We start from the raw sequence: 17778 nt of genomic DNA, 5'->3' as shown, positions 1-17778 counted from the left end.
GATTCCATTCCATTCCATTCCATTCCATTCCATTCGGTTTGATTCCATTCCATTCCATTACATTGCTTTCCATTCCATTCCATTTCATTCCATTCGGGTTGATTCCATTCCATTCCACTCCATTCCATTCTGGTCGATTCCATTCCATTCCATTCCCTTCATTTCCATTCCATTCCATTCCATTCTGGTTGCTTCCATTCCGATCCAGAACATTCCATTCCATTCCTTTCCATTACATTCCATTCCGTTCCATTCGGGTTCATTCCATTCAATTCCATTCCATTCCATTCCATTCCATTCCATTCCATTCCACTCGGGATGTTTCCATTCCATTTCATTCTATTCCATTCCATTCCATTCCAATCCATTCCATTCTGGATGATTACATTCCATTCCATTCGTGTTGATACCATTCCATTCCACGCCATTCCATTCCATTCCTTTAGGGTTGTTGCCGTTCAATTCCATTCCATACCATTCCATTCCAATCCATTCCATTCTGGATGATTACATTCCATTCCATTCGTGTTGATACCATTCCATTCCACGCCATTCCATTCCATTCCTTTAGGGTTGTTGCCGTTCAATTCCATTCCATACCATTCCATTATATTTGGGTTGATTCCATTCCATTCCATTCCATTACATTCGGGTTAATTCCATTCCATTCCTTCCCATTCGATTCCATTCCATTCCATTCCATTCGGGATGCTTCCACTCCAGTCAAGAACATTCCATTACATAACATTCCATTCCATTCCATTCCGGTTGATTCCATTGCATTCCATTCCATTCCATTTCATTCCATTCGGGTTGATTCCATTCCATTCCATTCCATTACATTCCATTCTGGTTGATCCTATTCGATTCCATTCGCTTCAATTCCATTCCATTCCATTCCATTCGAGTTGCTTCCATTCCAATCCAGAACATTCCATTCCATTCCTTTCCATTCTTTCCATTCCATTCTATTCGGGTTCATTCCATTCCATTCCATTCCATTCCGTTCCATTCTGGGAGAATCCATTCCGTTCCATTCCAATCCATTCCATTTCATTCCGATTGATTCCATGCCATTCCTTTCCATTCCATTCCATTCCGTTCCATTCCATTCCATTCCGATTAATTCCATTCCATTCCATTGCATTCCATTCCATTCCACTCCATTCCTCTGTGGTTGATTGCATTCCATTCCATTCCATTCCATTCCATTCCATTCCATTCCTTTCCAATCCGTTTCATTCCATTCCATTCAATTTCAATCCATTCGGGTTGATTCCATTCCATTCCATTCCTTTCCATTATATTCCATTGCATTCCATTCCATTCGGGTTCATTCCATTCCATTCCATGCCATTCCATTCCATTCCATTCCATTCCATTCCATTCCATTCCCTTCGTGTTGAATCCATTCCATTCCCTTCCATTCCATCCCATTCCATTCTATTCCATTCCATTCCGATACATTCCATTCCATTCCCTTCCATTCGTGTTGATTCCATTCCATGCCATGCCATTCCATTCCATTCCGGTTGATTCCATTCCATTTCATTCCATTCCACTCCATTCCATTCCATTTCCTTCGTGTTGATTCCATTCCATTCCATTCCATTCCGTTCCCTTCCATTCCATTCCATTAGAGTTGATTCCATTCCATTCCATTCAATTCCATTCCATTCCATTTCATTCCATTCTCGATGATTCCATTCCATTCCATTCCATTCCATTCGGGTTGATTCCATTCCATTTCATTCCATTAGATTCCATTCCTTTCCATTCCATTCGTGTTAATTCCATGCCATTCCACTCCATTCCATTGCCTTCCATTCCATTCCATTCCATTCGGGTTGCTTCTATTCCATTCCAGAACATTCCATTCCATTCCATTCCGATTGATTCCATTCCATTCCATTGCATTCCATTCCATTCCACTCCATTCCATTGTGGTTGATTTCTTTCCATTCCATTCCATTCCATTCCTTTCCATTCCGTTTCACTCCATTCCGTTCAATTTCATTCCATTCGGGTTGAATCCATTCCATTCCATTCCTTTCCATTATATTCCATTCCATTCCATTCCATTCGGGTTGATTCCATTCCATTCCATTCCATTCCATTCCATTCCATTCCATTCCATTCCCTTCGGGTTGAATAAATTCCATTCCCTTCCATTCCATTCCATTCCATTCGGGTTGATTCCATTCCATTCCATTCCATTCCATTCCATTCCATTCCATTCCATTCCATTCCATTCCATTCCGGTTGATTCCATTCCATTTCTTTCCATTCCATTCCATTCCATTCCATTCCATTCTGGTTTATTCCATTCCATTCCATTCCATTCCATTCCATTCCATTCTATTCCATTCTATCCCATTCCATTCCATTCCATTCGGGATGATTCCATTCCATTCCATTCCATACCTTTCCATTGCTGTTGATTCCATTCCATTCCATTCCATTCCATTCCACTCCATTCCATTCCATTCCGTTTTTGTTGATTCCATTCCGTTCCAATCCATACCATTCCATTCCATTCCATTCCAGTTAATTCCATTCCATTCCATTTCATTCAATTCCATTCTGGTTGATTCCATTCCATTTCTTCCTATTCCATTCCATTCCATTATATTCCATTCCATTCCATTCTATTCGCGTTGATTCCATTCCATCCCATTCCATTCCATTCCATCCCATTCCATTCCATTCCATTCGGGTTGATTCCATTGCATTCCATTCCATTCCATACCATTTGCGTGGATTCCATTCCATTCCATTCAATTCCATTGCATTCCATTCCATTCGGGTTGATTCCTTTCCATTCCATTCCATTGCATTCCATTCCATACCATTCCATTCCATTCCACTCAGGTTGATTCCATTCCATTTCTTTCCATTCCTTTCAATTCCATTCCATTCCATTCCGGTTCATTCCATTCCATTCCATTCCATTCCATTCCATTCCGTTCCATTCCATTCCATTCTATGCCATTCCAATCCATTCCATTCCGTTTGATTCCATTCCATTCCATTCCATACCATTCCATTCCTGTTGATTCCTTTCAATTCCACTCCATTCCATTCCATTCCGTTTGGGTTGATTCCATTCCGTTCCAATCCATACCATTCCATTCCATTCGGGTTGATTCCATTCCATTCCATTCCATTCCATTTCATTGCATTCTGTTTGATTCCATTCCATTCCATTCCATTCCATTCCATTCCATTCTGGTTGATTCCATTCCATTCCATTCCATTCCATTTCATTACATTCCATTCGGGTTGATTCCATTCCATTCCATTCTATTCCATTCCATTGCATTCCATTCGCTTTGATTCCATTCCATTCGATTCCATTCCATTCGGATTGACTCCATTCCATTCCATTTCATTCCATTCTATTCCATTCCATTGCATTGCATTTCATTCCATTCGGGTAGATTCCGTTCTATTCCATTCCTATCCATACCATTCCATACCGGTTCATTCCATTCCATTCCATTCCATTCCATTCCATCCCATTCCATTTGGGTTGATTCCATTCCATTACATTCCATTCCATTTCATTCCAATCAATTCGGTTTCATTCCATTCCATTCCATTCCATGCCATTCGGTTGCTTCCATTCCAATCCAGAACATTCCATTCCGTTCCATTCAATTCCGGTTCATTCCATTCCATTCCATTCCATTCCATTCCATTCTATTCCATTCGGTTTGATTCCATTCCATTCCATTCCATTCGAGTTGATTCCATTCCATTCCATTCTATTCCATTCCATTCCATTCCATTCCATTCTATTCGCGTTGATTCCATTCCATCCCTTTCCATTCCATTCCATTCCATTCCATTCCATTCCATTCCATTCCATTCCATTCCATTCGGGTTGATTCCATTGCATTCCATTCCATTCCATTCTATTCCATTCCATTCGGGTTCATTCCATTCCATTCCGTTCCATTCGATTCCATTCCATTCCATTCCATTCGGGATGCTTCCATTCCAGTCAAGAACATTCCATTCCATTCCATTCCATTCCATTCCGGTTGATTCCATTGCATTCCATTCCATTCCATTTCATTCCATTCGGGTTGATTCCATTCGATTCCATTCGCTTCAATTCCATTCCATTCCATTCCATTCGAGTTGCTTCCATTCCATTCCAGAACATTCCATTCCATTCCTTTCCATTCTTTCCATTCCATTCTATTCGGGTTCATTCCATTCCATTCCATTCCATTCCGTTCCATTCTGGTAGAATCCATTCCGTTCCATTCCAATCCATTCCATTCCATTCCGATTGATTCCATGCCATTCCTTTCCATTCCATTCCGTTCCATTCCATTCCATTCCGATTAATTCCATGCCATTCCATTGCATTCCATTCCATTCCACTCCATTCCTCTGTGGTTGATTCCATTCCATTCCATTCCATTCCATTCCATTCCATTCCATTCCATTCCATTCCATTCCTTTCCAATCCGTTTCATTCCATTCCATTCAATTTCAATCCATTCGGGTTGATTCCATTCCATTCCATTCCATTCCATTCCATTCCATTAGGGTTGATGCCATTCCATTCCATTCAACACCATTCTATTCCATTTGGGTTGATTCCATTCCATTCCATTCCATTCCATTACATTACATTCGGGTTAATTCCATTCCATTCCATTCCATTCGATTCCATTTCATTCCATTCCATTCGGGATGCTTCCATTCCAGTCAAGAACATTCCGTTCCATTCCATTCCATTCCTATCCATTCCTTTCCATTCCGGTTTATCCCTTTACATTCCATTCCATTCCTTTCGTTTTGATTCCATTCCATTCCATTCCATTCCATTCCATTCCATTCGGTTTGATTCCATTCCATTCCATTACATTGCTTTCCATTCCATTCCATTTCATTCCTTTCGGGTTGATTCCTTTCCATTCCACTCCATTCCATTCTGGTCGATTCCATTCCATTCCATTCCCTTCATTTCCATTCCATTCCATTCCATTCTGGTTGCTTCCATTCCGATCCAGAACATTCCATTCCATTCCTTTCCATTACATTCCATTCCGTTCCATTCGGGTTCATTCCATTCCATTCCATTCCATTCCATTCCATTCCATTCCATTCCATTCCACTCGGGATGTTTCCATTCCATTTCATTCTATTCCATTCCATTCCATTCCAATCCATTCCATTCTGGATGATTACATTCCATTCCATTCGTGTTGATACCATTCCATTCCACGCCATTCCATTCCATTCCTTTAGGGTTGTTGCCGTTCAATTCCATTCCATACCATTCCATTCCAATCCATTCCATTCTGGATGATTACATTCCATTCCATTCGTGTTGATACCATTCCATTCCACGCCATTCCATTCCATTCCTTTAGGGTTGTTGCCGTTCAATTCCATTCCATACCATTCCATTATATTTGGGTTGATTCCATTCCATTCCATTCCATTACATTCGGGTTAATTCCATTCCATTCCTTCCCATTCGATTCCATTCCATTCCATTCCATTCGGGATGCTTCCATTCCAGTCAAGAACATTCCATTACATAACATTCCATTCCATTCCATTCCGGTTGATTCCATTGCATTCCATTCCATTCCATTTCATTCCATTCGGGTTGATTCCATTCCATTCCATTCCATTACATTCCATTCTGGTTGATCCTATTCGATTCCATTCGCTTCAATTCCATTCCATTCCATTCCATTCGAGTTGCTTCCATTCCAATCCAGAACATTCCATTCCATTCCTTTCCATTCTTTCCATTCCATTCTATTCGGGTTCATTCCATTCCATTCCATTCCATTCCGTTCCATTCTGGTAGAATCCATTCCGTTCCATTCCAATCCATTCCATTTCATTCCGATTGATTCCATGCCATTCCTTTCCATTCCATTCCATTCCGTTCCATTCCATTCCATTCCGATTAATTCCATTCCATTCCATTGCATTCCATTCCATTCCACTCCATTCCTCTGTGGTTGATTGCATTCCATTCCATTCCATTCCATTCCATTCCATTCCATTCCTTTCCAATCCGTTTCATTCCATTCCATTCAATTTCAATCCATTCGGGTTGATTCCATTCCATTCCATTCCTTTCCATTATATTCCATTGCATTCCATTCCATTCGGGTTCATTCCATTCCATTCCATGCCATTCCATTCCATTCCATTCCATTCCCTTCGTGTTGAATCCATTCCATTCCCTTCCATTCCATCCCATTCCATTCTATTCCATTCCATTCCGATACATTCCATTCCATTCCCTTCCATTCGTGTTGATTCCATTCCATGCCATGCCATTCCATTCCATTCCGGTTGATTCCATTCCATTCCATTCCATTCCACTCCATTCCATTCCATTTCATTTCCTTCGTGTTGATTCCATTCCATTCCATTCCATTCCGTTCCCTTCCATTCCATTCCATTAGAGTTGATTCCATTCCATTCCATTCAATTCCATTCCATTCCATTTCATTCCATTCTCGATGATTCCATTCCATTCCATTCCATTCCATTCCATTCGGGTTGATTCCATTCCATTTCATTCCATTAGATTCCATTCCTTTCCATTCCATTCGTGTTAATTCCATGCCATTCCACTCCATTCCATTGCCTTCCATTCCATTCCATTCCATTCGGGTTGCTTCTATTCCATTCCAGAACATTCCATTCCATTCCATTCCGATTGATTCCATTCCATTCCATTGCATTCCATTCCATTCCACTCCATTCCATTGTGGTTGATTTCTTTCCATTCCATTCCATTCCATTCCTTTCCATTCCGTTTCACTCCATTCCGTTCAATTTCATTCCATTCGGTTTGAATCCATTCCATTCCATTCCTTTCCATTATATTCCATTCCATTCCATTCCATTCGGGTTGATTCCATTCCATTCCATTCCATTCCATTCCATTCCATTCCATTCCCTTCGGGTTGAATAAATTCCATTCCCTTCCATTCCATTCCATTCCATTCGGGTTGATTCCATTCCATTCCATTCCATTCCATTCCATTCCATTCCATTCCATTCCGGTTGATTCCATTCCATTTCTTTCCATTCCATTCCATTCCATTCCATTCCATTCTGGTTTATTCCATTCCATTCCATTCCATTCCATTCCATTCCATTCTATTCCATTCTATCCCATTCCATTCCATTCCATTCGGGATGATTCCATTCCATTCCATTCCATACCTTTCCATTGCTGTTGATTCCATTCCATTCCATTCCATTCCATTCCACTCCATTCCATTCCATTCCGTTTTTGTTGATTCCATTCCGTTCCAATCCATACCATTCCATTCCATTCCATTCCAGTTAATTCCATTCCATTCTATTTCATTCAATTCCATTCTGGTTGATTCCATTCCATTTCTTCCTATTCCATTCCATTCCATTCCATTCTATTCCATTCCATTCCATTCTATTCGCGTTGATTCCATTCCATCCCATTCCATTCCATTCCATCCCATTCCATTCCATTCCATTCGGGTTGATTCCATTGCATTCCATTCCATTCCATACCATTTGCGTGGATTCCATTCCATTCCATTCAATTCCATTGCATTCCATTCCATTCGGGTTGATTCCTTTCCTTTCCATTCCATTGCATTCCATTCCATACCATTCCATTCCATTCCACTCAGGTTGATTCCATTCCATTTCTTTCCATTCCATTCAATTCCATTCCATTCCATTCGGGTTCATTCCATTCCATTCCATTCCATTCCATTCCATTCCGTTCCATTCCATTCCATTCTATGCCATTCCAATCCATTCCATTCCGTTTGATTCCATTCCATTCCATTCCATACCATTCCATTCCTGTTGATTCCTTTCAATTCCACTCCATTCCATTCCATTCCGTTTGGGTTGATTCCATTCCGTTCCAATCCATACCATTCCATTCCATTCGGGTTGATTCCATTCCATTCCATTCCATTCCATTTCATTGCATTCTGTTTGATTCCATTCCATTCCATTCCATTCCATTCCATTCCATTCTGGTTGATTCCATTCCATTCCATTCCATTCCATTTCATTACATTCCATTCGGGTTGATTCCATTCCATTCCATTCTATTCCATTCCATTCCATTCCATTCGCTTTGATTCCATTCCATTCGATTCCATTCCATTCGGATTGACTCCATTCCATTCCATTTCATTCCATTCTATTCCATTCCATTGCATTGCATTTCATTCCATTCGGGTAGATTCCGTTCTATTCCATTCCTATCCATACCATTCCATACCGGTTCATTCCATTCCATTCCATTCCATTCCATTCCATTCCATCCCATTCCATTTGGGTTGATTCCATTCCATTCCATTCCATTCCATTTCATTCCAATCCATTCGGTTTCATTCCATTCCATTCCATTCCATGCCATTCGGTTGCTTCCATTCCAATCCAGAACATTCCATTCCGTTCCATTCAATTCTGGTTCATTCCATTCCATTCCATTCCATTCCATTCTATTCCATTCTGTTTAATTCCATTGCATTCCATTCCATTCGTGTTGATTCCATTCCATTCAATTCTATTCCATTCCATTCCATTCCATTCCATTCTATTCGCGTTGATTCCATTCCATCCCTTTCCATTCCATTCCATTCCATTCCATTCCATTCCATTCCATTCGGGTTGATTCCATTGCATTCCATTCCATTCCATTCTATTCTATTCCATTCCATTCGGGTTCATTCCATTCCATTCCGTTCCATTCGATTCCATTCCATTCCATTCCATTCGGGATGCTTCCATTCCAGTCAAGAACATTCCATTCCATTCCATTCCATTCCATTCCGGTTGATTCCATTGCATTCCATTCCATTCCATTTCATTCCATTCGGGTTGATTCCATTCCATTACATTCCATTACATTCCATTCTGGTTGATCCTATTCGATTCCATTCGCTTCAATTCCATTCCATTCCATTCCATTCGAGTTGCTTCCATTCCATTCCAGAACATTCCATTCCATTCCTTTCCATTCTTTCCATTCCATTCTATTCGGGTTCATTCCATTCCATTCCATTCCATTCCGTTCCATTCTGGTAGAATCCATTCCGTTCCATTCCAATCCATTCCATTCCATTCCGATTGATTCCATGCCATTCCTTTCCATTCCATTCCCTTCCATTCCATTCCATTCCGATTAATTCCATGCCATTCCATTGCATTCCATTCCATTCCACTCCATTCCTCTGTGGTTGATTCCATTCCATTCCATTCCATTCCATTCCATTCCATTCCATTCCATTCCATTCCTTTCCAATCCGTTTCATTCCATTCCATTCAATTTCAATCCATTCGGGTTGATTCCATTCCATTCCATTCCATTCCATTCCATTCCATTAGGGTTGATGCCATTCCATTCCATTCAACACCATTCTATTCCATTTGGGTTGATTCCATTCCATTCCATTCCATTCCATTCCATTACATTCGGGTTAATTCCATTTCATTCCATTCCATTCGATTCCATTTCATTCCATTCCATTCGGGATGCTTCCATTCCAGTCAAGAACATTCCATTCCATTCCATTCCATTCCTATCCATTCCTTTCCATTCCGGTTTATCCCTTTACATTCCATTCCATTCCTTTCGTTTTGATTCCATTCCATTCCATTCCATTCCATTCCATTCGGTTTGATTCCATTCCATTCCATTACATTGCTTTCCATTCCATTCCATTTCATTCCTTTCGGGTTGATTCCATTCCATTCCACTCCATTCCATTCTGGTCGATTCCATTCCATTCCATTCCCTTCATTTCCATTCCATTCCATTCCATTCTGGTTGCTTCCATTCCGATCCAGAACATTCCATTCCATTCCTTTCCATTACATTCCATTCCGTTCCATTCGGGTTCATTCCATTCCATTCCATTCCATTCCATTCCATTCCATTCCATTCCATTCCACTCGGGATGTTTCCATTCCATTTCATTCTATTCCATTCCATTCCATTCCAATCCATTCCATTCTGGATGATTACATTCCATTCCATTCGTGTTGATACCATTCCATTCCACGCCATTCCATTCCATTCCTTTAGGGTTGTTGCCGTTCAATTCCATTCCATACCATTCCATTATATTTGGGTTGATTCCATTCCATTCCATTCCATTACATTCGGGTTAATTCCATTCCATTCCTTCCCATTCGATTCCATTCCATTCCATTCCATTCGGGATGCTTCCATTCCAGTCAAGAACATTCCATTACATAACATTCCATTCCATTCCATTCCGGTTGATTCCATTGCATTCCATTCCATTCCATTTCATTCCATTCGGGTTGATTCCATTCCATTCCATTCCATTACATTCCATTCTGGTTGATCCTATTCGATTCCATTCGCTTCAATTCCATTCCATTCCATTCCATTCGAGTTGCTTCCATTCCAATCCAGAACATTCCATTCCATTCCTTTCCATTCTTTCCATTCCATTCTATTCGGGTTCATTCCATTCCATTCCATTCCATTCCGTTCCATTCTGTTAGAATCCATTCCGTTCCATTCCAATCCATTCCATTTCATTCCGATTGATTCCATGCCATTCCTTTCCATTCCATTCCATTCCGTTCCATTCCATTCCATTCCGATTAATTCCATTCCATTCCATTGCATTCCATTCCATTCCACTCCATTCCTCTGTGGTTGATTGCATTCCATTCCATTCCATTCCATTCCATTCCATTCCTTTCCAATCCGTTTCATTCCATTCCATTCAATTTCAATCCATTCGGGTTGATTCCATTCCATTCCATTCCTTTCCATTATATTCCATTGCATTCCATTCCATTCGGGTTCATTCCATTCCATTCCATTCCATTCCATTCCATTCCATTCCATTCCCTTCGTGTTGAATCCATTCCGTTCCCTTCCATTCCATCCCATTCCATTCTATTCCATTCCATTCCGATACATTCCATTCCATTCCCTTCCATTCGTGTTGATTCCATTCCATGCCATGCCATTCCATTCCATTCCGGTTGATTCCATTCCATTCCATTCCATTCCATTCCATTTCATTTCCTTCGTGTTGATTCCATTCCATTCCATTCCATTCCGTTCCCTTCCATTCCATTCCATTAGAGTTGATTCCATTCGATTCCATTCAAATCCATTCCATTCCATTTCATTCCATTCTCGATGTTTCCATTCCATTCCATTCCATTCGGGTTGATTCCATTCCATTTCATTCCATTAGATTCCATTCCTTTCCATTCCATTCGTGTTAATTCCATGCCATTCCACTCCATTCCATTGCCTTCCATTCCATTCCATTCCATTCGGGTTGCTTCTATTCCATTCCAGAACATTCCATTCCATTCCATTCCGATTGATTCCATTCCATTCCATTCCATTGCATTCCATTCCATTCCAATCCATTCCATTGTGGTTGATTCCTTTCCATTCCATGCCATTCCATTCCTTTCCATTCCGTTTCATTCCATTCCATTCAATTTCATTCCATTCGGGTTGAATCCATTCCATTCCATTCCTTTCCATTATATTCCATTCCATTCCATTCCATTCGGGTTCATTCCATTCCATTCCATTCCATTCCATTCCATTCCCTTTGGGTTGAATAAATTCCATTCCCTTCCATTCCATTCCATTCCATTCGGGTTGATTCCATTCCATTCCATTCCATTCCATTCCATTCCATTCCGGTTGATTCCATTCCATTTCTTTCCATTCCATTCCATTCCATTCAATTCCATTCTGGTTTACTCCATTCCATTCCATTCCATTCCATTCCATTCCATTCTATTCCATTCTATCCCATTCCATTCCATTCCATTCGGGATGATTCCATTCCATTCCATTCCATACCTTTCCATTGCTGTTGATTCCATTCTATTCCATTCCATTCCATTCCACTCCATTCCATTCCATTCCGTTTGTGTTGATTCCATTCCGTTCCAATCCATACCATTCCATTCCATTCCATTCCGGTTAATTCCATTCCATTCCATTTCATTCAATTCCATTCTGGTTGATTCCATTCCATTTCTTCCTATTCCATTCCATTCCATTCTATTCCATTCCATTCCATTCTATTCGCGTTGATTCCATTCCATCCCATTCCATTCCATTCCACCCCATTCCATTCCATTCCATTCGGTTTGATTCCATTGCATTCCATTCCATTCCATACCATTTGCGTGGATTCCATTCCATTCCATTCAATTCCATTGCATTCCATTCCATTCGGGTTGATTCCTTTCCATTCCATTCCATTGCATTCCATTCCATACCATTCCATTCCATTCCACTCAGGTTGATTCCATTCCATTTCTTTCCATTCCATTCCATTCCATTCCATTCCATTCGGGTTTATTCCATTCCATTCCATTCCATTCCATTCCGTTCCATTCCATTCCATTCTATGCCATTCCAATCCATTCCATTCCGTTTGATTCCATTCCATTCCATTCCATACCATTCCATTCCTGTTGATTCCTTTCAATTCCACTCCATTCCATTCCATTACGTTTGGGTTGATTCCATTCCGTTCCAATCCATACCATTCCATTCCATTCGGGTTGATTCCATTCCATTCCATTCCATTCCATTTCATTGCATTCTGTTTGATTCCATTCCATTCCACTCCATTCCATTCCATTCCATTCTGGTTGATTCCATTCCATTCCATTCCATTCCATTTCATTACATTCCATTCGGGTTGATTCCATTCCATTCCATTCTATTCCATTCCATTCCATTCAATTCGCTTTGATTCCATTCCATTCGATTCCATTCCATTCGGATTGACTCCATTCCATTCCATTTCATTGCATTCTATTCCATTCCATTGCATTCCATTTCATTCCATTCGGGTAGATTCCGTTCTATTCCATTCCTATCCATACCATTCCATACCGGTTCATTCCATTCCATTCGGATTGACTCCATTCCATTCCATTTCATTCCATTCTATTCCATTCCATTGCATTCCATTTCATTCCATTCGGGTAGATTCCGTTCTATTCCATTCCTATCCATACCATTCCATACCGGTTCGTTCCATTCCATTCCATTCCATTCCATTCCATTCCATTCCATTCCATCCCATTCCATTTGGGTTGATTCCATTCCATTCCATTCCATTCCATTTCATTCCAATCCATTCGGTTTCATTCCATTCCATTCCATTCCATGCCATTCGGTTGCTTCCATTCCAATCCAGAACATTCCATTCCGTTCCATTCAATTCCGGTTCATTCCATTCCATTCCATTCCATTCCATTCCATTGTATTCCATTCTGTTTAATTCCATTCCATTCCATTCCATTCCATTCGAGTTGATTCCATTCCATTCCATTCTTTTCCATTCCATTCCATTCTATTCCATTCCATTCCATTCTATTCACGTTGATTCCATTCCATCCCTTTCCATTCCATTCCATCCCATTCCATTCCATTCCATTCGGGTTGATTCCATTCCATTCCATTCCATTCCATTCTATTCCATTCCATTCGGGTTCATTCCATTCCAGTCAAGAATATTCCATTCCATTCCATTCCATTCCGGTTGATTCCATTGCTTTCCATTCAATTCCATTTCATTCCATTCGGGTTGATTCCATTCCATTACATTCCATTACATTCCATTCTGGTTGATCCTATTCGATTCCATTCGCTTCAATTCCATTCCATTCCATTCCATTCGAGTTGCTTCCATTCCATTCCAGAACATTCCATTCCATTCCTTTCCATTCTTTCCATTCCATTCTATTCGGGTTCATTCCATTCCATTCCATTCCATTCCGTTCCATTCTGGTAGAATCCATTCCGTTCCATTCCAATCCATTCCATTCCATTCCGATTGATTCCAGGCCATTCCTTTCCATTCCATTCCGTTCCATTCCATTCCATTCCGATTAATTCCATGCCATTCCATTGCATTCCATTCCATTCCACTCCATTCCTCTGTGGTTGATTCCATTCCATTCCATTCCTTTCCCATCCGTTTCATTCCATTCCATTCAATTTCAATCCATTCGGGTTGATTCCATTCCATTCCATTCCATTCCATTAAGGTTGATGCCATTCCATTCCATTCAACACCATTCTATTCCATTTGGGTTGATTCCATTCCATTCCATTCCATTCCATTACATTACATTCGGGTTAATTCCATTCCATTCCATTCCATTCGATTCCATTTCATTCCATTCCATTCGGGATGCTTCCATTCCAGTCAAGAACATTCCATTCCATTCCATTCCATTCCTATCCATTCCTTTCCATTCCGGTTTATCCCTTTACATTCCATTCCATTCCTTTCGTTTTGATTCCATTCCATTCCATTCCATTCCATTCCATTCCATTCCATTCGGTTTGATTCCATTCCATTCCATTACATTGCTTTCCATTCCATTCCATTTCATTCCATTCGTGTTGATTCCATTCCATTCCACTCCATTCCATTCTGGTCGATTCCATTCCATTCCATTCCCTTCATTTCCATTCCATTCCATTCCATTCTGGTTGCTTCCATTCCGATCCAGAGCATTCCATTCCATTCCTTTCCATTACATTCCATTCCGTTCCATTCGGGATCATTCCATTCAATTCCATTCCATTCCATTCCATTCCATTCCATTCCATTCCACTCGGGATGTTTCCATTCCATTTCATTCTATTCCATTCCATTCCATTCCAATCCATTCCATTCTGGATGATTACATTCCATTCCATTCGTGTTGATACCATTCCATTCCACGCCATTCCATTCCATTCCTTTAGGGTTGTTGCCGTTCAATTCCATTCCATACCATTCCATTATATTTGGGTTGATTCCATTCCATTCCATTCCATTACATTCGGGTTAATTCCATTCCATTCCTTCCCATTCGATTCCATTCCATTCCATTCCATTCGGGATGCTTCCATTCCAGTCAAGAACATTCCATTACATAACATTCCATTCCATTCCATTCCGTTTGATTCCATTGCATTCCATTCCATTCCATTTCATTCCATTCGGGTTGATTCCATTCCATTCCATTCCATTACATTCCATTCTGGTTGATCCTATTCGATTCCATTCGCTTCAATTCCATTCCATTCCATTCCATTCGAGTTGCTTCCATTCCAATCCAGAACATTCCATTCCATTCCTTTCCATTCTTTCCATTCCATACTATTCGGGTTCATTCCATTCCATTCCATTCCATTCCGTTCCATTCTGGTAGAATCCATTCCGTTCCATTCCAATCCATTCCATTTCATTCCGATTGATTCCATGCCATTCCTTTCCATTCCATTCCATTCCGTTCCATTCCATTCCATTCCGATTAATTCCATTCCATTCCATTGCATTCCATTCCATTCCACTCCATTCCTCTGTGGTTGATTGCATTCCATTCCATTCCATTCCATCCCATTCCATTCCATTCCATTCCTTTCCAATCCGTTTCATTCCATTCCATTCAATTTCAATCCATTCGGGTTGATTCCATTCCATTCCATTCCTTTCCATTATATTCCATTGCATTCCATTCCATTCGGGTTCATTCCATTCCATTCCATTCCATTCCATTCCATTCCATTCCATTCCCTTCGTGTTGAATCCATTCCATTCCCTTCCATTCCATCCCATTCCATTCTATTCCATTCCATTCCGATACATTCCATTCCATTCACTTCCATTCGTGTTGATTCCATTCCATGCCATGCCATTCCATTCCATTCCGGTTGATTCCATTCCATTCCATTCCATTCCATTCCATTCCACTCCATTCCATTCCATTTCATTTCCTTCGTGTTGATTCCATTCCATTCCATTCCATTCCGTTCCCTTCCATTCCATTCCATTAGAGTTGATTCCATTCCATTCCATTCAATTCCATTCCATTCCATTTCATTCCATTCTCGATGATTCCATTCCATTCCATTCCATTCCATTCGGGTTGATTCCATTCCATTTCATTCCATTAGATTCCATTCCTTTCCATTCCATTCGTGTTAATTCCATGCCATTCCACTCCATTCCATTGCCTTCCATTCCATTCCATTCCATTCGGGTTGCTTCTATTCCATTCCAGAACATTCCATTCCATTCCATTCCGATTGATTCCATTCCATTCCATTGCATTCCATTCCATTCCACTCCATTCCATTGTGGTTGATTTCTTTCCATTCCATTCCATTCCATTCCTTTCCATTCCGTTTCACTCCATTCCGTTCAATTTCATTCCTTTCGGGTTGAATCCATTCCATTCCATTCCTTTCCATTATATTCCATTCCATTCCATTCCATTCGGGTTCATTCCATTCCATTCCATTCCATTCCATTCCATTCCATTCCATTCCCTTCGGGTTGAATAAATTCCATTCCCTTCCATTCCATTCCATTCCATTCGGGTTGATTCCATTCCATTCCATTCCATTCCATTACATTACATTCCATTCCGGTTGATTCCATTCCATTTCTTTCCATTCCATTCCATTCCATTCCATTCCATTCTGGTTTATTCCATTCCATTCCATTCCATTCCATTCCATTCCATTCCATTCTATTCCATTCTATCCCATTCCATTCCATTCCATTCGGGATGATTCCATTCCATTCCATTCCATACCTTTCCATTGCTGTTGATTCCATTCCATTCCATTCCATTCCATTCCACTCCATTCCATTCCATTCCGTTTTTGTTGATTCCATTCCGTTCCAATCCATACCATTCCATTCCATTCCATTGCAGTTAATTCCATTCCATTTCTTTTCATTCAATTCCATTCTGGTTGATTCCATTCCATTTCTTCCTATTCCATTCCATTCCATTCTATTCCATTCCATTCTATTCGCGTTGATTCCATTCCATCCCATTCCATTCCATTCCATCCCATTCCATTCCATTCCATTCGGGTTGATTCCATTGCATTCCATTCCATTCCATACAATTTGCGTGGATTCCATTCCCTTCCATTCAATTCCATTGCATTCCATTCCATTCGGGTTGATTCCTTTCCATTCCATTCCATTGCATTCCATTCCATACCATTCCATTCCATTCCACTCAGGTTGATTCCATTCCATTTCTTTCCATTCCATTCCATTCCATTCCATTCCATTCGGGTTTATTATATTCCATTCCATTCCATTCCATTCCATTCCATTGCATTCCATTCCGTTCCATTCCATTCCATTCTATGCCATTCCAATCCATTCCATTCCGTTTGATTCCATTCCATTCCATTCCATACCATTCTATTCCTGTTGATTCCTTTCAATTCCACTCCATTCCATTCCATTCCGTTTGGGTTGATTCCATTCCGTTCCAATCCATACCATTCCATTCCATTCGGGTTGATTCCATTCCATTCCATTCCATTCCATTTCATTGCATTCTGTTTGATTCCATTCCATTCCATTCCATTCTGGTTGATTCCATTCCATTCCATTCCATTCCATTTCATTACATTCCATTCGGGTTGATTCCATTCCATTCCATTCTATTCCATTCCATTCCATTCCATTCGCTTTGATTCCATTCCATTCGATTCCATTCCATTCGGATTGACTCCATTCCATTCCATTTCATTCCATTCTATTCCATTCCATTGCATTGCATTTCATTCCATTCGGGTAGATTCCGTTCTATTCCATTCCTATCCATACCATTCCATACCGGTTCATTCCATTCCATTCCATTCCATTCCATTCCATTCCATTCCATTCCATTCCATCCCATTCCATTTGGGTTGATTCCATTCCATTCCAT

This window comes from Pan paniscus, chromosome 18, assembly GCF_029289425.2.
Source record: "Pan paniscus chromosome 18, NHGRI_mPanPan1-v2.0_pri, whole genome shotgun sequence".
Classification (NCBI taxonomy): domain Eukaryota; kingdom Metazoa; phylum Chordata; class Mammalia; order Primates; family Hominidae; genus Pan; species Pan paniscus.
The sequence above is the reverse complement of the archived record's forward strand: the minus strand, read 5'-3'. Positions refer to the sequence as shown.